A 23,174-nucleotide genomic window follows, 5' to 3' on the forward strand; every position below is an offset into this window, starting at 1 on the left:
TAGAAATGATAAATATAAATGTGCCAGTAATTCAAACAAAAACAAATGGATTAAACTTATCAGTTAATAGAAAGATACTCTCAGACTGAATTTTTTAAATTAGGCTATATGGTGTTTATTAGAGACAGAAGAAAAGGACTAAGAAAAGATATATAATACTTCTGTTTCCAGCCTTCATAGAATAACCGAGACTGAATGTATCTCCTACTGTTAACAACTGGAAAACTAGGAAGGAAGGAAGGAAGGAAGGAAGGAAGGAAGGAAGGAAGGAAGAAAGGAAGGAAGAATGGAAGGAAGGAAGGAATGATTCCAAATATAGGACAACAGGCAGCACAGGGCTGTGACCTCTGAGAGAAAGAAAACAAACAAGATGAGCCCTACAATCATTCCAGCTTTCTATCAGGAGACAATTTTCCAGTCTTCAGTTCAGGGAAAGAAATTTCAATCAAAGCACCATTGATATGCTGATATGAGGAGACAGAAATAAGCATGTGAAATGTGTGGGGTATAATTTCAGAAATGAAGTGTCTACACACACAAAAAGACATCCAGAAATTTCCCCAGGAGTTTCCTTGAGTCTGATACTGAACACTCAGCCATGAATATATAGAGTCAAACTCTAGAAGGCTGGGAAAGAACCCCCAGAGAGCTCTAAAGTAAACAAAACCACAGCTGATACACAGCTGGGAAAATGTGTTTGAACCTGCTGAAATGAAGAGTCCTTAATGAACACCCTGGTTGGGCACTTAATAGAGAACACAGAAGGGTCACACCATAGTGGTAGGGTTATACTAGTCTTAGAGAAAAAGCTAATTTAAACCTGCCCCATCAAAGCTTAAAGATAATCTCGAAAGTATTGGTTGATCTGCAAGCAATTTAACATCCTGCCAGGAAAAATATAACACTCTTAAAAGGAAAACGACAAAGTCTAACATTCAACAAAGTAAAATTCACAATGTCCAGCACCCAATTTAAAAAATACCAGACACGTGAAGTTGCAGAAATGTAACCTACAGCAGGATACAAATCAGTCAATGTAAATAGATTAAAAATTGACAAAGGTCATGGTATTAACAAGGGCTTTAAAACAGCTATCATCCATGATACAAGAGATAGTAATATGGTCTGAATTAACCCAATGTCACAAACAACTAGACAAATGGACAAAATATAGGAAGAAAAACTTGTTTACACACAATGGATAGGTAGCAGAGAACTATGATCTCTAAGGGAAAGAAAACAAACAAGGTGAACCCTATCGTTGCCATAGCATCTTGCTTAGGTGCAAATTCTGGATGATGAAGGAAAAGGAACCAAAACACAGTCTAATTATATCAATGAGTTTGAAAGATAAATATCAGAATTCAGGGAAGCCAAGGTGTCTAGAATTTGTGGAGCAGATCACCAGAGAAAAGGGAGCTATGCAGAGATGGAGTTCCAGAAATCTGCACATACATGAGTGAAACTCATGAATGAAGCCAGGAAAAGAACTTCCTAGAAAAGAACAATTATCAGGAAAACTGTGAGCTAGGCAATTCCCACATCTGACATAGGGCCAGAATGCATTCAAAATCTCATCATCGAGAGTGGAGACACTTTGATGTCACTGACTATACAAGGCATTCAACAGAAAAGTAGGAACTCAATAGAGAACCCACGAAGATCACATCTTAGTAGAGGGTAAAGGTTATCCCTATTCTAGAGCTATCCTAAGGAGTTTATAAATAATCCTCAAAAAAATAAAGTGAATGTCAAGTAACTTAGTTTGGCAAGATAAATCCAATACTTTTAAAATCCAGTTCTCAACAATGTAAAATTAACATCCAGAATACAATCATAACTCACTAAGTGGGGCCAGAAGTAGGAAGATGAGATCCATAATCAAGAGAAAAGTCAGTCAACACAGAATCAAATGTGTCAGACATAATGAAATTAGCAAACAAGGACATTAAAACAAATACAAAAATGCACTAAATAGGCATTTAAGGACTTAAAGGGAAAAAAAGAAGAAGTAAAATACATTCAAAAGAACCAAATGGACTACCTGAAGATGAAAATACAATCTCTGAAATAAAAACTTCACTGAATGGAATTAACAGCATCTCAGATATATCAGAAGATCACTAAATGTGAAGACACAAAAAATGGCAACTATACAAAGTGAGGCAAAAAGATAAGAAGATCGGGGAAAAATGTATAGATTATTAATGATCTGTTGAGCAATATCAAGTATCTAATGTACTTTCAATTCAAGTTCCAGGAAAATATGAGAAAGAGTAAGAAACAAAAAATATCTTAAGAAATAATGGTCAAATATTTTCTAAATTCGATGAAACTTATAATGAAATATTATAAACATAAGGAAAACAACATTAATTTCAACTGTGGAACATTCTATTGCTAAAAGCCAGGGGTAAAGAGAAAAAAAAAATTAACCAGCTGAACTTGATTTCAGATTTCTGTCTAGAAACTACACAAGGCAGAATATAAGGAAAAAGAAAAAGAGCAAGAGGCAAACCAAGAAACAGACTTTTACCTATAGAGAACAAACTGATAGTTACAAGAAGGAAGTTCAGTGGGGATAGGTAACAGGGATTAAGGAGCTCACCTGTGATGAGCACCAGGTGTTGTACAGAATTGTTGAATCACTTTATTGTACACCTTAAACTAATATTACACTGTATGTTAACCTACTGGAATTTAAATTAAAACTTTAAGAAAAAAGAAACAACTTTGCCAAAGTGCTCAAAAAAACAAACCACAACAGCAAAAACAATTCCTACCAACTTGTAATTCTCTACTCAGCAAATACATTCTTCAGGAATGAAGGTGAAATAAACACTTTTTAACACAAATAAGACCTGAGTTGATGCCAACAGAACTGCAAGAAATGTTTAAAAGAAATTCTTCTAGCAAAAAGAAAATGAGAGTCAATGAAGACTTGGATCCACTCAAAGGAATGAAGAGGGAAAAAAAAAGTAAATATGTGGATGAATAAAAAAGCCTTTTATTCACCTCACATTTTAATTTATTTAAAGTGAAATGATGAGTTTAAAGTGAAAATAATAATAATGCACTATGGGGAACACAATATATGAAGAAGTAAAATGTAAGAACATTAGGATAAATGATAGGACATAGGAAATAAAAGTGTACTATGAAGTAATATATTATTTGAAGGTAGACTATGACAATTAAGAGACGCATGGTATATACTGTAGAAAAAGAAGTTTAAAAAAAAGATGTATGGCTTATATGACCATAATTAAGATAGAATATAATATTTAAAACTCACTATAAAAGAAGGCAGGCAAGGTGGCACAGGCACAAAGCATCCTGGAACACTCCAGGCCCACACCAGCATTGGCTCCAGCAACTTGCCAAGGTGCCCCACCCGTGGAATGCCCCAACTTGCACCCATATCAACTTCAGCCATCATACCATAATGCCTTCTATATAGAAAGACACCTCCCCCCACCGCCCCGACTTGTACCCATTTCAGCATTTCAGCTTCAGCTGTCCTGCTAGAGTGCCCTCTGTACAAGGAGTCCCAGGACCACTTAAGCTTCCACTCACTTCAGCTTCAACTGTCCAACCAAGATGCCCTCTGTGCAGAGAATCCCAGGACTGCCCAAAACCATGTTCACTTTAGCTCCAGTCATCCCACCAGGGCAGCCCCAGCACTGAGTGTCCCAGATCCCCCAGCCCATCCAGCCACAGCTTGAGCCAGCCAGTGAAATTCACCAGACACACCCAGCCTACAAAGGGAAAGATCATACACAAGAAAGTTACTTCAAGTTTAGGAAAAGTAGTTGTTTTGCCTAATTCATAGAAATAAACATAGAAAGTCAAGGGAAATTAAGACAGAGGAAATATGCTCCAAATAAAAGGAAACATACAAAGCCTTAGAAAAAAAACTAAATGAAGTGGAAATATCCAACCTACCTGACAAAAATATCAAAGTAATGATAATAAACATGCTCATTACACTGGAGGGAAGACTGGATGAACTCAGAACTTCAGCAAAGAGATAGAAAATATTAAAAAAGAACCAATTAGAGTTGAAAAATATAATTACCAAAATGAAAAAATACACTAGATGGAATCAACAATAGATTAGAAGACAGAGAAGAATGAATCAGCAATGTGGAAAACAGGGTAATAGAAAGTACCCAAGCTAAACAACAAAAAGAAAAAGGAATTTTAAAAATGAGCATAGGTTAAAGGATCTCTTAGTCAACATCCAGTGAAAAAATATTCCCATTATAGGGGTTCCAAAGGGAGAAGAGGGAGAAAAGGATAGAAAGCTTATTGGAAGAAGTAATATCTAAAAACTTCCCTAACCTTAGGAAGGAAACAGACATCCAGGTTCAGGAAACACAGAAAGTTCCAAATGAGATGAACCCAAAGAGTTCCACATCATGACTTAGTTAAAATGTCAAAGATTAAAGATAAAGAGACTTTTATTTATTTTTATTTATTTGAAAGAAAGAGAGTGCATGCAAGAGCAGGGGAGGGGAGGAGAGAGAGAGAAGGAAAGAGAGAGAAAGAAAGAAAGAGAGAGAAATAGAGAAAGAGACTATCTTAAGCAGGCTCCATGCTCAGCATGGTGCCCAAAATAGAGCTCAGTCCTACAACCCTGGGATCATGACCTGAACCAAAATGAAGATTCAGACACTCAACCAATTGAGCCACTCAGGCACCCTAAAGAGAATTTTTAAAACAGTAACAGAGAAGAAACTAGTTACATACAAGGCAAACCCCATAAAGCTACCAGCTGATTTTCAGCAGAAACTTTGCAGGCCAGAAGAGAGTGGCATGGTATATTCAAAGTCCTGAAAAGAAAAAACCTACAACCAAGAATACTCTACTCAGCAAGGTTATCATTCAGAATTGAAGGAGAGATAAAGAATTTCTGAAACAAATGAAAGTTAAAGTAGTTCACCACCACTAAACCAGCCTTACAAGAAATGATAAAGGAACTTAATTTAAGTAGAAAATCCCACAATTACAAGAAAATTATAAAAGGAAAGAATTTCATGGGTAAAAGTAAATATACAGTGAAAGTAGTAGTCACTTACAAAGCTAGTATGAAAGTTAAAAGGGAAAAGTAGTAAAATCAATTATATCTTAAAAAGGTAGTCAGTGAAACTCACAAAATAAAAATATGTAAAACATGACAACATATTCATAAAATACGAATATGAAGGGAAGGAGGGAATAAAAATAAAGTTCTTTTAGAATGCATTAGAAGTTAAGTGACCATCAACTTAATATAGACTGCTACATACTTATGACGTTATATGTGAACCTAATGGAAACCACAAACCAAAAACCTATAATAGATACACAAAAAAAATAAAGAAAAGGAAAGTCAAGTATAACACCAATCACAAGGAAAGAGAGCAAGAGAAGAAACAGACAAGAACTACAAAACGACAATAAAACAATTAACTAATAAGTATATACCTATCAATAATTACTTTAAATCTAAATGGTCTGAATGCTCCAATGAAAAGACATAGGGTGATGGCATGGATAAACAAGACCTATCTACAGGATGCCTGTAAGATACTCAGTCCAAACTTAAAACACACATACAGACTGAAAGTGAAGGGATGGAAAAATAATATTCCATGAAAATGGAAGTGGAAAAAAAAAGCCAGGGAAGCCTTATTTATATCAGACAAAATAGACTATAAAACAAGGACTGTAATAAGAGACAAAGAAGTATATTATATAATGATTAAGGAATCAATCCAACAAGAGGATATAATGGTCATAAATATCTACGCACCAAACATTGGAACACCTAAATACATAAAACAAATATTAACAGATATAAAGATAGTGATTGACAGTAATACGATAATAGGAAGGAACTTAAACACCCCACTTATAGCAATGGATAGATCATCAAGAGAGAAAATTAATAGGGAAGCAGGGTCTTTGAATGACATATTAGACCAGATGAACTTAACAGTTATACATAGAACATTCCATCCAAAAACAAGAGAATACACATTCAAATGCACATGGAACATTCTCAAGGACAGATCATATGTTAGGCTACGAAAAAAAAATTCTCAATGAATTTGAGAAGACTGAAAACATATCAAGTATCTTTTCTGGCTACAATGGTAAGAAACCAGAAGTAACTACAAGAAAAAAAAAAAAAAACTAAATTAAAAAAACCCCAACCAAACAAAAACACAAACCCACAAAAAATGTGAGTGCTAAACAACATTCCACTAAATAACAAATGAGTCAACAACAACAACAAAAAAAATCAAAGAGATTTTAAAACACCTCAAGACAAATGAAAGTGAAAGCACAACAGTTCAAAATCTTCAGGACACAGGAAAATTAGTTTTAAGAGGAAAATTTACAGTAATGCAGGCCTACCTCAAGAAACAAGAATAATTTCATATAAACAACCTAACCTTTGATCTATAGGAACTAGGAAAAGAACAAACAAAGCCCCAAGTTACTAGAAGGAAGGAAATAATAAAGATCAAAACAGAAATGAATGAAATAGAAACTAAAAAACAATAAAAAGATCAATAAAACTAAGAGCTGGTATTTTGAAAAGCGTTTAGTCTGACTCTTCAAGAAAAAAAGGAGACCCAAGTAAATAACAAGACATGAAAGAGAGAAGTAACAACTGACACCACAGAAATACAAGGGATAATAAGTCTGTTATAAAATACTACATGTCAACAAATTGCACAAATTAGAAGAAATGTACAAATTCTTAGAAATATACAATTTCCAAAACTGAATCAGAAAGAAGTAGAAAATCTGAACAGAACTACTATTAACAAAACTGAATTGGTAATCAGAACACTCCAACAAAAAAAGTCCATGACCAATGGCTTCACAGGTGAATTCTACTGAACAATTAAAGAACAGTTAATACCTATTGTCATCAAACTATTTCAAAAAGTAGAAGAGGAAGGTAGGCTTCCAAATACATTTTACAAAGCCAGCATTACTCTCATATGAAACCAAAAGACACTACAAAAGTAAATAAATAAGTAAAACTAAGGGCCAATATCCTGATAAATACAGATACAAAAATCTTCAACAAAATATTACCAAAACACATTCAACAATGCGTTAAAGGCTCCTTCACAACAATCAATTATGACGTACTCTGGGGACACCAGGATGGTTCAAGATTCATAAATCAATCAATGTGACACACCACATTAAAAAAATGAAAGAGAAAAACCATGTGATCATCTCAATAGATGTAGAAAAAGCATTTGACAAAATTCAACATCCATTCATGATAAAACTCCCAATAAAGAGGGTCTACAGGTAACAAACCTCAACATAATAAAACCATATATGACAAACCCATAGCTAATATCATACTCAATGGTGAATAATTGAGAGCTTTTTCTCTAAGATAGGAAATAAGAAAAGATGTCCACTCTCACCACTTTTATTCAATGCAGTATTGGAAATCCTAGCTATTGCAATCAGATAAGGAAAAGAAATAAAAGGCTACCAAGTTGGTAAGGAAGAAGTAAAACTTTCACTATTTACAGAAGACATGATACTATACATACTGAAAACCCCCGGACTTCAAGCTGTATTGCAAAGCTATAATCATAAAGACAGTATGGTACTGTCACAAAAACAGACACTCAGATCAATGGAACAGAATAGAGAACCCAGAAATAGACCCACAGACATATGGCCAACTAATTTTTGACAAAGCAGGAAAGAACATCTAATGAATAAAGACAGTCTCTTCAGCAAGTGATGCTGGGAAAACTGGACAGCGACATGCAGAACAATGAACCTAGACCACCTTCTTACACCATACACAAAAATAAACTTAAAATGGATGAAAGACCTAAATGTAAGACAGGAAGCCATCAAAATCCTCGAGGAGAAAGCAGGCAAAACCTCTTTGACCTTAGCCACAGTAACTTCTTACCCAACATGTCTCTGGAGGCAAAGGAAACAAAAGCAAAAATGAACTACTGGGACCTCATCAAAATAAAAAGCTTCTGCACAGCGAAGGAAACATTCAGCAAAACTAAAAGGCCACCAATGGAATGGGAGAAGATATTTGCAAACGACATATCAGATAAAGGGTTAGTATCCAAAATCTATAAAGAACTTATGAAACGCAATGCCCCCAAAACAAATAATCCAGTGAAGAAATGGGCAAAAGACATGAACAAACACTTCTCCAAAGAAGACATCCAGATGGCTAACAAACACATGAAAAAATGCTCAATATCACTCATTACCAGGGAAATACAAATCAAAACCACAATGAGATACCGCCTCACACCAGTCAGAATGGCTAACATTAACAACTCAGGCAACAACAGATGTTGGGAGGATGTGGAGAAAGAGAATCTCTTTTGCACTGCTAGTGGTAATGCAAGCTGGTGCAGCCACTCTGGAAAACAGTATGGAGGTTCCTCAAAAAATTAAAAATAGAACTATCCTATGACCCAGCAATTGCACTACTAGGTATTTATCCAAGGGATACAGGTGTACTGTTTCGAAGGGACACATGTACCCCAATGTTTATAGCAGCACCATCAACAATAGCCAAAGTATGGAACGAGCCCAAATGTCCATCAATGGATGAATGGATAAAGAAGATGTGGTATATATATACAACAGAGCATTACTCGGTAATCAAAAAGGAAGAAATCTTGCCATTTGCAACTACATGGATGGAATTGGAGGGTATTATGCTAAGTGAAATAAGCCAGTCAGAGAAAGACAAATATCATATGACTTCACTCATATGAGGACTTTAAGAGACAAAACAGATGAACATAAGGGAAGGGAAACAAAAATAATATAAAAACAAGGAGAGGGACAAAACATAAGAGACCCATAAATATGGAGAAAAAACTGAGGGTTATTGGCGGGGTTGTGGGAGGGGGGATGGGCTAAATGGGTAAGGGGGCACTAAGGAATCTACTCCTGAAATCATTGCTGTACTATATGTTACCTAATTTGGATGTAAAGTAAAAAAATAGGAAAAAGAAATAAAAAGGGGGAAAAAATGACAATTAAATGTTTTCTTTTCCAAAAGATATATATACATATATATATGTATATATATACATATGTATATATGTGTGTGTGTGTGTATATATATATATATGTATACATATATGTATATATATATATCTGATAAGGGGTTAATATCCCAAATATATAAAGAACTTATACAACTCAACAACAACAACAAAACCCACAAATAAACCAATTAAAAAATGGGCAGAATCTGAATAGAACTTTTTCCAAAAAAGACATATTGATGGCCAACAGACATGAAAATATGCACATCACTAAGCATCAGGGAAATACAAATCAAAACCATAAATATATCACCTCACACCTGTCAGAATGGCTAAAATAAAAAAACCCATAAAACAATAAAACAACAGGGGCGCCTGGGTGGCTCAGTCGGTAAGCGTCCGACTTCAGCCTAGGTCATGATCTCACCATTCCAAGTTCAAGCCCCGCAGCGGGCTCTGTTCTGACAGCTCAGAGCCTAGAGCCTGTTTCAGATTCTGTGTCTCCCTCTCTCTCTCTGCCCCTTCCCCACTCACACTCTGTCTCTCTCAAAAATAAACATTAAAAAAATAAAAAATAAAAAAACAATAAAACAACAAGTGTTACTGAGGATGTGACGAAAAAGGAACCTTCATGCACTGTTGGTAGGAATTTAAATTGGTACAGCCACTGTGGGAAACAGTATGAAGTTTCTTCAAAAAAATTAAAAATAGAAATGCCAAATGATCCAGTAATTCAACTATTTGGTATTTACCCAAAGAAAAGAAAAACACTAATTTAGAAATACATATGCACCCTTACGTTTAGTACAGAATTATTCACAATAGACAAGATATGGAAGCAATCCACAAATTCATCAATAGATGAATGGATAAAGATGAATTGTAAGATTGGCTACAAAAAGCAAGATCCAACCATATGCTGTTTAAAGAAATATGTTTTAAACATAAAAACCTAGAAAAATTAGAAACAAAAGCATGGAAAGAGATATGCCATTCAAAAAAATAATCTTAAGAAGGCTAAAGTGGTTATATTAATATTTCATAAACTATACTACAGGATAGGAAACATTATAATGGGTAAAGGGATGAATTCTTTAAGAAGTTATTACTTCTTAACCCTGGGGCACCTGAGTGGCTCAGTCAATTAAGCATCCAACTTCAGCTCAGGTCATGATCTCGTGGTTCACGAGTTTGAGTCCCGCATCAGGTTCTCTGCTGACAGCTCAGAGTCTAGAGCCTGCTTCGGATTCTGTGTCTCCTTCTCTCTCTCCACCCCTCCCTGCTCATACTCTGTGTCTTTCTCTCTCTCTCAAAAATTTAAAAAAAAAATTAAATATATATATATATATATATATATATATATATATATATATATATGAAGTAATAATAACCCTAAATCTATATATATCAAAAACATACCTTCAAATACATGAACATGATATAAATAAAAGAAGAAATACAAATGCACAAATACAGTTGGAGATGTCAATACTCTTCTCTAAATAAGTGGTAGAACAAGTAAATAGAGATTCAGTAGGACAAGAATTGAAAAACTTGACCCAATTGACAATTATAGAACATTTCATCCTAAAGAAAAGAATGCACTTTCCTTTTAAGTGTACATGGAACATCCAGTAAGATGATTACATTGTACATAACAAAGCCTCAATTAATACAAAAGACTGAAAAATCAATAACTGGAAAGATATTTATTTAATCTCCAAATATTGAAAATTAAATGGTACAAAATAACATAAGAGTAATTAGAAAATTATATTCACATAAAATAAAATTAAAACATATCAACTGTATAAGGTAAAGATTCCACTTCTGGCATGGCAGTGTGGCAGAATCACTCCCTAGAGAAATTAGTGAAAATTATAAAAAACCAACTTTACCTTGTCTTTAAATAGGTTCTGGAAAGGGTCCTAAGGACATATAGTAGATGAAGTAACATTTTCAAGAAAACTAACTAAACTAGGAACAGTGAAAGTCTGCGGCATCTGAACTATGACCTATTCCCTCCTTACTCCCAGCTAAGCATAAAGGAAAACCCACTACAGATGGGATGCATCCAAGAACAGTGCTTCCTCTCCCCTCAGTACCTGGTCAGGAACTAAACTATCTTTCCAGGAGAGACAGGATATCAGCTTTTCTCATCCCATCTCAAGCTATTTGTTTAAAAGGCTAAGTTCCTGGCAAGTATTTCTAGGAAATGGGGGCTCCCTTCTTATGCCCATTCTTTACACACAGGCTCGCAGTTCTATCTTATTTGTGGCTTAGTAAGAATATTATGCCTCTGATTCTCCTTGACACAGGTTTTTCATAAATAGGGGGTTCCATACTTGCAGATGCATGACAATAAGGCCAGGGGCTACAGTCACACTTTCCACCATCCCTACCAAGTGCCTAGATCCTAAAGTAGGCATGCCACTCAAAGAGAAGTGCACCACTGTCTTCATACAAGCTTGAGAGCCATGGCTCAGAGATTGTGCCCGTGAAGAGAGGGAGGCCATAAAACAGGAAGTTCCTAAGTTCTTCCAAAGGGACTTCCTTCATTTGTTTTTAAAACTTTTTTTAAGTTTATTTATTCATTTTGAGAGGAGAGAGTGAGCAGGGTAGGGGCAGAGAGAGAGGGAGTCAGAGAGAACCCCAAGATGCAGGGCCCAAACTCACGAACCCTAAAGTCATGACCTGAGCTGAAATCAAGAGTTGAACGCTTAACTGACTGAGCCACCCACATGCCCTGGGATTTCCTTCATTTTTAATAGACTGTGGGGAAGTTCAAGCCCAGGACAGTCTCAAGAATGAAGGGTCTGGTGAAAAGATTTGGAGGGTATGGCGAAAAGAAATACAGAACAGTGGTAAACTCTTTATAGATATAAAATAAACCATAGGTCAGCTACTTTACCAGAGAGAATCAAGGAATGAGGCTGCTAAGAAGAGCATTCTCAGGTCAGAAAAACTCAAACACTGAACTAAAAACCTATCCCTATAATGGAACCCAAATTTACTTGAATCAGTGTGTGAATCAATTTATGCTTGAGGGCGCTGTTGAAAACAATAAAACAAACAGCCAAGAATTTATGGAGCTTAACAGCTGAATGTAGTCTGGAAGCAAGATAATCAAAAAGGACTCACTAAAACCATAGTCATTCCAGGGTAACTGTGAACATACCTAAGGCTGCCCCTTTTGAGAAACATCAGAGGCTTCATATTGCAAGGAGAAGGGGAGGAACAGACTTCACTAAAATAATCTAACAAGTCACTAAAGATATAAACAAATAGCACTTTGGTTTCTGTTCTAGCATGCAAAGAGCTTGGAAATCATGACTCCCAACCTCACAAGATGAAACAAAGCTGAAAATCTGACAATAATAACTCTTCTTTGATCAATCAAAGAATTAAGAACATAGAACAAACCACTACTCCCCCAAATGCAGATAAAGGTAAGTACAGAGAATCACAGCTTACCAGGAACAGAAAGTGACACTGAAGCTAGCCACATGCAGTAACTGACTATTTATTGGGAGAGTGAGCATAGACTAGCTTGAGAGATAAAACCTCCTGGGGTCCCAGCTTTAGGGAAGCCCCCACATTTTCATTATTTTCATCTCTAAGAACCCAACAAATTTTCAGAGAAAAACCCTCACATGCTTTTGGCAAAGTGAGGAGAAAAGTAGCCATTTTGAAATAATCCTAGAGCATCCTGTTCTCCTTGACAAAGGTCTGCCCTCAGGGAGATGATTTCTTCAGAGCATAACCATGATTTGAACAGAGCCTAATCAATGTGGAGGAATGGAATACCTAACTCAGATACTCTTCAGCTTTCCCATATCACCTAAGAAAAATAAAAAGGATGGGGCACCTGGGTGGCTTAGTCAGTTAAGTGTCTGACTTTAGCTCAGGTCATGATCTCATAGTTTGTGAGTTCAAGCCCCACATAGGGTTCTATGCTGACAGCTCAGAGCCTAGAGCCTGCTTCGGATTCTGTGTCTCCCTCTCTCTCTGCCCTTCCCCAGCTCGTACTCTGATTCTCTCTCAAAAATAAATAAACATTAAAAAAAAGAAGAAAAGAAAAAAAGGCTGAGAAATATTTGTGAAGGTCACATCCCAGAGACACAAGCCCACTGAAAGACTATGACCTAATCATAGGATTATAGAATGCTTCTCCTCCACCCACAACTTACTACCACATCGACAAGCCTCCTGTGTAATAACAAGGGATTACAGTTGAAAGAACTACAAGGTTCAGACTCTGTTTAAGAAGTCTCTAAGTGAACCCGAAGACAATAGAGAAAACAAAAAGAACAAGAGAAAAATTTAGCTTTGACATGTACAGTTACAATAAATGGTAATCACAACCTAACTCACAGATAAACATAAAACTTCACTCTTAAAGACCTATTTACCTCAGTAACTTTTACCCAATACAACATATTTGGTTTCAAAAAAAAGTTACAGGACATACTCAAAGGCAAAAAACATAGTCTGAGAAGACAAAGAAAGTAACAGAATAAGACTTGTATATGCAGAGATTTGGAAATTATTAGACAAGGAATATAAAATAACTACAATCAGTATTCTGTGGGCTCTAATGGAAAAACTGGACAACATACAAGAACAGATGGGTAATGTAAACAGAGAGGTGGAAACTCTTAAGAGCTTAAAAGGAAATGCTAGTAATCAAAAGCACTGTAACTAACAGAAATGAAGAAGGCCTTTGATGGGGTCACCATCAGACCGGAACCAGCTTATGAACAAACTGGTGAGCTTGAAAATCCAATACAAATTCCCAAACTGAAATTCAAAGAGAAAATATAAAGGAAAAAGAAGAAGAAAATCTTCAAAAATTGTAAGACAATTTGTTTTTAATTTTTTTTGACATTTTATTTGTTTTTTTGAGAGACAGAGAGAGACAGAGTGTGAGTGGGGGCAGGGTAGAGAGAGAGGGAGGCAGACACAGAATCTGAAGCAGGCTCCAGGCTCTCAGCCGTCAGCGCAGAGCCTGATGCAGGGCTTGAACTCATGAATTGCAAGATCATGACCTGAGCCAAAGTCAGATGCCCAACTGACTGAACCACCCAGGGGCCCCCAAAAATTTTAAGGCAATTTAAAAAGGTATAATACACACATAATGAAACTATCAGAAATATAAGAGAGAAAGGAACAAAAGAAATATTTAAAGTAATAATAACAGGGGCGCCTGGGTGGCTCAGTTGGTTGGGCGACCGACTTCAGCTCAGGTCATGATCTCACAGTTCATGAGTTCGAGCCCCGCATCTGGCTCTGTGCTGACAGCTCAGAGCCTGGAGCCTACTTCAGATTCTGTGTCTCCCCATCTCTCTACCCCTCCCCTGCTCACACTCTGTGTCTGTCTCTCAATAATAAATAAATGTTAAAAAAAATAAATAACAAATTGCAAAAATTAATGACACCAAACCAACAATCCAGGAAACACAGAGAACACTAAGTGGCAAAAAGTCTACATGTAAGCATATAGTATTCACATTGCAGAAAATAAAATGCAAAGATAAAATCCTGAAGAAGCCAAAGGGAAAAACTCACATTACCTATAGTTGAACATGGATAAGAATTACAGGACTTCTCTTCAGAAACCATGCACACAAGCAGAGAATGGAGTAAAATATTTAAAGTATTGAAGGTCCTTTCTGCCTGTGGACGCCGCTGAGTAAGCATCGTGAAAAGTCTCCCCTCCCACCGTTGTCATGTCTAAGTCAGAGTCTCCCAAAGAGCCTGAACAGCTGCGGAAGCTTTTCATTGGAGGTTTGAGCTTTGAAACAACCAATGAGAGTCTGAGGAGCCATTTTGAGCAATGGGGAAGGCTTACGGACTGTGTAGTAATGAGAGATCCAAACACCAAGCGCTCCAGAGGCTTTGGGTTTGTCACCTATGCTACTGTGGAAGAGGTGGATGCAGCCATGAATGCAAGGCCACACAAGGTGGATGGAAGAGTTGTGGAACCAAAGAGGGCTGTCTCGAGAGAAGATTCTCAAAGACCTGGTGCCCACTTAACTGTGAAAAAGATTTTTGTCGGTGGCATTAAAGAAGACACTGAAGAACATCATCTAAGAGAGTATTTTGAACAGTATGGAAAAATTGAAGTGATTGAAATCATGACTGACCAAGGCAGTGGCAAAAAGAGAGGCTTTCCTTTTGTGACCTTTGACGACCATGACTCTGTAGACAAGATTGTCATTCAAAAATACCATACTGTGAATGGCCACAACTGTGAAGTAAGGAAAGCTTTATCTAAGCAAGAGATGGCTAGTGCTTCTTCCAGCCAAAGAGGTCGAAGTGGTTCTGGGAACTTCGGTGGTGGTCGTGGAGGTGGTTTTGGTGGGAATGACAACTTTGGCCGTGGAGAAACTTCAGTGGGTGAGGTGGCTTTGGAGGCAGTCGAGGTGGTGGTGGATATGGTGGCAAAGGGGATGGCTATAACGGATTTGGTAACGATGGAAGCAACTTTGGAGGTGGTGGAAGCTATAATGATTTTGGCAATTACAACAATCAATCTTCAAATTTTGGACCCATGAAAGGAGGACATTTTGGAGGCAGAAGCTCTGGCCCCTATGGTGGTGGAGGCCAATACTTTGCCAAACCACAAAACCAAGGTGGCTATGGCGGTTCCAGCAGCAGCAGTAGCTATGGCAGTGGCAGAAGGTTTTAATTACTGCCAGGAAACAAAGCTTAGCAGGAGAGGAGAGCCAGAGAAGTGACAGGGAAGCTACAGGTTACAACAGATTTGTGAACTCAGCCAAGCACAGTGGTGGCAGGGCCTAGCTGCTACAAAGAAGACATGTTTTAGACAATACTCATGTGTATGGGCAAAAAACGTGAGGACTGTATTTGTGACTAATTGTATAACAGGTTAGTTTCTGTTCTGTGGAAAGTGTAAAGCATTCCAATAAAGGGTTTTAATGTAGATTTTTTTTTTTTTTTTGCACCCATGCTGTTGATTGCTAAATGTAATAGTCTGATCATGATGGTAAATAAATGTGTCTTTTAAAAAAAAAAAAAATAAATAAAATAAAATAAAATAAAATAAAATAAAATAAATAAATAAATAAAGTATTGAAGGAAAAATCCCACCAACCTAGAATTCTATATCTGGAAAAGCTATTCTTTCAAAGTGAAGAAAAAATAGACCTTCTAAGGCAAACAAAACCAAAATGAATTTGTTGCTAGTAGATGTGCCTTAGAAGAAATGTCAAAAGAAAATTTTCACAGAGAAGGAAAAGGATATATGTTAGGAACTGAGATCTATGTCAATTAAGGAAGAGAAAACAGAAAAAGAATAAGCGAAAGTGAAATAAAATCATTTACTTTTCTTATTCTTAACTGACCTAGCAGATAACAGTTTGTTCAACATAATAGCAACAATATATTGGAAAATTATACCTTATGAATAAATAAAATGATTGACAGCAATGTTATAAAGAATAAGAGAAAAGATTTTCAAACACTCTATTTCAAGATACCTGCATTATCCCTACACTTGTAAAGTGTTGTTTAAAAGTGGACTTAGTTCTAAGTGTATATTAAAAATCTATGGTCACCACTTAAAAAAGTTTTTAAAAAGAACTATATTGGAGTGCCTGGGTGACTCGGTTGGTTAAACAGCCAACTCTTGATCTCAGTTCAGGTCTTGGTGTCAAAGTCAAAATTTCAAGCCCTGCACTGGGCTCAGTGCTGGGTGTGAAGCCTACTTAAAAAAAAAGAAAAGAAAAAGAACTATATTGATATGCTAACAAGAGATAAAACAGAATCATATAAAATGCTCTATTAAAAAAAAATGCTCTATTAAAACCATAAAGGCTAACAAATGAGTGGAATACAAAAAAGAAACAAAGAATAGAACAATGAATAGAAAATAGTTACAAATATGGTAAATATTAATCCAACCATATCAATAATCACTTTAAATGCGAATGGACATATACACAATTAAAACACAAAATGTCAGAGGCACCTGGTTCGCTCAGTCAGTAAAGTGTCCAACTCTTGATTTCAGCTCAGGTCATGATCTCATGATCATGAGATTGAGCCTGCATTAGACTCCACTGCACTGGGCATGGAACCTGCCTAAGATTCTCTCTCTCCCTCTTCCTCTGCCCCTCCCCAACTTACGCTCTCACTCTCTCAAAAAAAATTTTTTTTAATGCAGAACATCAAGCCAACTATATATATATATATTTATTTACAAGAAATTCACTTTAATATAAAGACACAAAAAAAAGATAACACTAATCAAAGGAAGGCTGGAAGAACTATATTAATTTCAGACAAAGCTGATTTCAGAGAAAGGAAACTTATCAGAGATAAAAAGGAGGCATTACAGAACTATAAAAATTTATCAAGGCCTAACAATCTGTGACTTCTGGGGAAAATAAAGGAGTAAGAAGACCCTAAGCACACCTTGTTCCATAGATACAACTAGGTAACACATCAGTGTAAATAACCCAGCAAATGACCCAAAGACTGGCATAATGGACTCTCCACAGCTAAATGCAGAGAAGAGGCCACAAGGAAGAGTGTAGGAAGGGCAGAGACATGATCGGAAGCTAAACGACCTGTGGGGCTCTCTGTTAGAGGGAGGAATGCCGTGAGTGCAGAGAGGAGAGAGGAATCGACTCTCACACTGGGGAGCCCATGCAGGAAAGACGAAGCCCATAACATTTGGCTCTGAAAACCAGAAGGGCCAAATTTTTCAAGTTCTTACAATCAGCAGGACTTAACCCTTGGAACTTTAAAAATCAGCAGGCTTGGATCTGGGAGAGCTGGAAGGGCAAAAAGAAACTGAGTCCCTGCCCTCAAAGACACAGCACAACAAATGGCCCAGCAGAAATACAGCACTGAAGCAGCAGTTTGAAAAACACCTGGGGTATATGGGAGATTGTTTACTAATCTAAGGACATGTGATGGAGATCTCTGGGAGACTTCTCCAGGAACAAAGGAGCTGGTGGGCACCATTTCCCTCCCCTGCCCCCAGCCTAGGCACACAGACATCTGTAGAAACCAGTGCTGCTAACGCCATACCATACTTCTGACTTGAGCAGTTCTGAAAATCCACCCCCTCAAAGCAAACCTTGCTACCACCACCCGCCCTGACCCCTGTTTCTCTGTGGTCCTGCCAACTTTGATATGCTCTTGGCCAGAGCCGATCCAAAGCAGTGCCACAAGCCTGATAGTGGGCAAGCATCCCTGACAGGGGCCACCACTACTCCCAAGTGACTCCTGCCTGGGAAAGAGGGAAAGATAACCAAACACACAACTCCAGCTGGGGCCCCAGCAACAGGCTGGGGACAGATACCTAGTCTGAGGGCAGGCCTTACCCACTAACAAAAGCTTCTCAGGGGACAAAATAGGGAAAGCACCCTGCAGTTTGGTGCTACTGCATCTCTATCAAACACCTAGTCTGACTCAACGTAAGTCCAAGATGGCCCCAATTGGCCCACTAACAACATATAGGGACTAACCCCTGTCCACAGTAAAGTGAGCCGTTGCAGACAATAGGACTGAAGGTAAAAGTGGTTCAGTCACAACAGCAGAGTACATGCAACACACATAAGAGACACCCCTGAAGCACCACGTTCTAGTGAACAGTGGACACTGCACTGTAGGGCACTACAGGACCTCTTCAAGAGCAGGAGACAAAACTGACTTTACTAACACATGGAAACATACACAATGAGGAGACAAGAAAATGTTCCAAATGGAAGAATAGGACAAAAATCACAGCAAAACACCTACACAAAACAGAGATAAGCAATATGCCTCATCAAGAATTTAAAATAATGGTCATAAAGATACTTACTGGACTTGAGAAAAAAGTGGAGGACCTCAGTAAGACCCTCAATAAAGAAACAAAAAACTTAAAAAAGAACCAGAGATGAAGAACTCAATAAATAAAACTTAAAATGTACTAGATGAAATAAACAGTAGACTAGAGGAACCAGAAGAACAGATCAGTGACCTGGAGGACAGAGAAATGGAAAGCAATTAAGCTGAACAAGAAAGAGAAAAATAATAATAAAAAATGAAAATAGACTTAGGGAACTCAGTGACACCATCAAGAATAATAACATTCACATCGTAGGAATCCCAGAAGAGAAGAGAGATAGAAGAGAGGGCAAAAATTTTATTTGATGAAATAATAGTTAAAAAGTTCCCACATCTGGGGAAGGAAACAGAAATCCAGATCCAGGAGGCACAGAGAGCCTGCAACAAAATCAACCTAAGGAGTTCCACACCAAGACACATAATCATTAAAATGGCAGGAAGTAGTGATAAACAGAGAATTTTTAAAGCAACAAAAGAAAATAGTTACATACAAGGAAGACTCCATAAAGCTATCTGATTCTTCAGCAGAAACTGCAGGCAGTGGCATGATATAATTGCTGAAAGGAAAAATCTTCAGCCAATAATACTCTATCCAGGAAGGAGAATAGAAGGATAAATAAAGAGTTTCCCAGAATAAGTTAAAGGAATTCATGACCAGTAAACCAGCTTTACAAAAAAATGTTAAAGAGGACTCTTTAGGGTAAAGGAAAGACCATAAGCAGGAGTAAGAAAAGTAGGAAGCACAAAAGGAGTAAAAATAAGTATACCTATACAAATCAGTCAGGGATTCACAAAATAAAAGGATTTTGAAGTATGACACCAAATATCTAAAACATTGCAGGGCAGAGGAGAAAAGAGTGGGTTCAAACATAAGTGACCATCAACTTAATGTAGACTGCTATAAACAGAAGATGGTATATACAAACCTATTGGTAACCATGAAACAAAAATGAGTAACAGATATGCAAAAAATAAAGACAAAGGAATCCAAGTATATCACTGAAGAAACTGAACAAACTGTGAGAAAAGAGAGCAAGAGAAGAAAGGAACAGAGAAGAATGGCATAAACAACCGTAAAACAAGTAATAAAATGGCAATAAGTACATACCTATCAATAATTACTCTGAATATGAATGAGCTAAACATTCCAATCAAGGGCAAAGGGTGACAGAATGGATAAAAAAAGTAAGACTCATCTATATGCTGCCTACAAGAGACTCATTTCAAATCCAAAGACACCTGCAAATTGAAAGGGAGGGGATGGAGAAACATTTATTATGCAAATGGAAGTGAAAAGAAAGCTAGGGTAGCGATATTTACATCAGAGAAAATAGATGTTAAAACAGACTATAACAAGAGGCAAAGAAGGACACTACATAATCAAAGGGAACAATCCAACAAAAAGATATAACAATTGTAAATATTATTGCACCCAATATGGAGCACTCAAACATATAAGGCAACACATAAAAAAACACAAAGGAAGTAATTGATAGTAAAACAGTAATAGTAGGGGACTTTAACACCCCACTTAAACCAATGGATAGGTCATCCAAACAGAAAATCAAAAAGGAAACAGTGACTTTGAATGACACACCGGCCCAGATAGACCTCACAGATATCTTCAGATTAATCCACACTAAAACAGTAGAATACACATTCCTTCAAATGCACATGGAACATTCTCCAGAATAGATGACATATGAGACCATGAAAGAAGTCTCAACAAATTCAAAAAGATTGAAGTCATACCATGCATGTTTTCTGACCACAACACTATGAAATTAAATATCAACCATAAGAAAAAAATCTGGAAAAAACACAAATACATGGAGTTTAAATAACATGCTACCAAAAAATGAATGGGTCAATCAAGGAATTAAAGAGGAAATAAAAAAATACATAGAGAAAAAGGAAAATGAAAAAAAAATGGTCCAAAATCTTTGGGATGTAGAAAGGTTGTTTTAAAGGGGAAGTTTACAGCAATACAGGCCTACCTGAAGAAGCAAGAAAAATCTCAAATAAACAAACTAACCTTACACATAAAGGAGCTAGAAAAAGAAGAAAAAACAAAATTCCCTAAACCAGAAGGAAGGAAATAAACATTAGTCAAGAAATACATGAAATAGAAACTAAAAAAACAATAGAACAATGAAACCTGGAACTGGTTCTTTGAAAGATCACCAAAACCAACTAACTGAAAGTCAAACTCACCAAGAAAAAGAGGACTAAATAAAATCAGAAATGAAAGAGAAATAACAACTGACACCACAGAAATACAAAGGATTATGACATAATATTATGAAAAATTATAAGCCAACAAATTCAACAAACTAGAAGAAATGGATCATTCCCAGAAACATAAAAACTATCAAACTGAATCAGGAAGAAATAGAAAATTTGAAGAGTCCAATTACCAGCAATGAAATTGATTCAGTAATCAAAAAACCCCCAAGTAACAAAAGTCTAGGACCAGATGGCTTCCCAGGTGAATTCTACCAAACATTTAAGGAAGAGTTAATACCTATTCTTCTCAAACTATTTTAAAAAATAGAAAAACGAAAGCATCCAAATTCATTCTGAGGCTAGCATGACCCTGATACCAAAACCAGATAAAGACACTACAAAAAGAATACTCCAGGCCAATGTATCTGATAACCATGGATTCAAAAATCTGCAACAAGGTGTTAGCAAACTGAATCCAACAATACAATAGAAAAAAATCATTCACCATGATCAAGTGGTATTTATTCCTGGGATGCAAGGGTAGTTCAATATTTGCAAATCAATCAATGTGATATATCACTTCTACAAGAGAAAGAAAAAAAAAAACATATGGATCACCTTTATAGATGCAGAAAAAGCAAATGGCAAAATACAACATTTAATCATGATAAAAACCCTCAACAAAGTAGGTTCAGAAGGAACATACAACATAATAAAGGCCATATGTGAAAAACCCACAGCTAACATCATACACAATGGTGAAAACTGAGAGCTTTTCACCTAAGATCAGGAACAAGACAAGGATGTTCACTCTTACCACTTTTACTCAACATAATACTAGATGACCTAGCCACAGCAATGAGACAAGAAAAAGGAACAAAAGGCATCGAAATTGGTAAGGAAGAAGTAAAACTTTCACTATTTTCAGATGACATGACACTATATATATATACTTTCTATACAGTAATAATCAAGTAGCAGAAAGAGAAATTAAGAAAATAATTCTACAGGTGCATGGGTGACTCAGTTGTTAAGCATCCGACTCTTCATTTCGGTTCAGGTCATGATCTTGTGGTTTGTGAGTTCAAGCCCCATGTCAGGCTCTGTGCTGACAGTGTGGAGCCTGCTTGGGATTCTATCTCTCTCCCTCTCTCTCTGTCCCTCCTCCATTCATGCTCTCTTTCTCCAAATAAATAAACTTTAAAAAAAGAAAAGAAAAGAATGCCATTTACAACTACACCAAAAATGATAAAATGCCTAGGAATAAAATTAACCCCGAAGGTGAAATACTTGTACTCTGAAAACTATAAAACACTGATGAGAGAAATTTAAGAGGACATAAGCCAATAGAAACATATTCCATTATCCTGGATTGGAAGAACCAATATATATATTTAATGTTTATTTAATTTTGTGAGAGAGAGAGGGAGAGGGGGAGGGGCAGAGAGAAAAAGACACACACACATACACACACATACACACACAGAATCCGAAGCACGCTCCAGGCTCTGAGCTGTCTGCACAGAGCCTGATGTGGGACTTGAACTCACAGACCACGAGATCTTGACCTGAGCCAAATTCAGATGCCTAACTGACTGAGCCACTCAGGTTCTCCTGGAAGAACCAATATTTTAAAATATCCATACTACCCAAAGCAATCCTACCAAAACATCAACATAATTTTCCACAGAACTAGAACAAACAATCATAAAATGTTATGGGAACCATAAAAGAATAGCCAAAGCAATTATGAAAAAGAACAAAATTGGAAGTATCACAACCCCAGATTTCAAGATATACTATAAATCTATAGTAAACAAAACAGTATGGTACCAGTACCAAAATAGACACATACATCAATGGAACAGAATAGAGAACACAGAAATAAACCAATAATTATATAGTTAATTAATCTTTGACAAATGAGGCAAGAATATACTATGGGAAAAAGACAATCTCTTCAACAAATGGTTTTGGGAAAACTAAACAAAAAGCAAAATTAAGCTACTGGGACTACAT

The 23,174-nt window shown here is 36.6% G+C and overlaps 1 protein-coding gene and 1 pseudogene across 3 annotated transcripts in view; one reads left to right on the top strand and one right to left on the bottom strand.

Moving 5' to 3' along the window:
• The window catches only part of TSGA10 (testis specific 10), a 159,086-nt gene that overhangs the window by 38,284 nt on the left and 97,628 nt on the right, over positions 1-23,174 (bottom strand). The window lies entirely within an intron of this gene.
• On the top strand, positions 14,795-15,802 carry LOC132662865 (heterogeneous nuclear ribonucleoprotein A1-like; annotated as a pseudogene).

The sequence above is a fragment of the Panthera onca genome, chromosome A3 (genome assembly GCF_046562875.1).
Source record: "Panthera onca isolate mPanOnc1 chromosome A3, mPanOnc1 haplotype 2, whole genome shotgun sequence".
NCBI classification, from domain to species: domain Eukaryota; kingdom Metazoa; phylum Chordata; class Mammalia; order Carnivora; family Felidae; genus Panthera; species Panthera onca.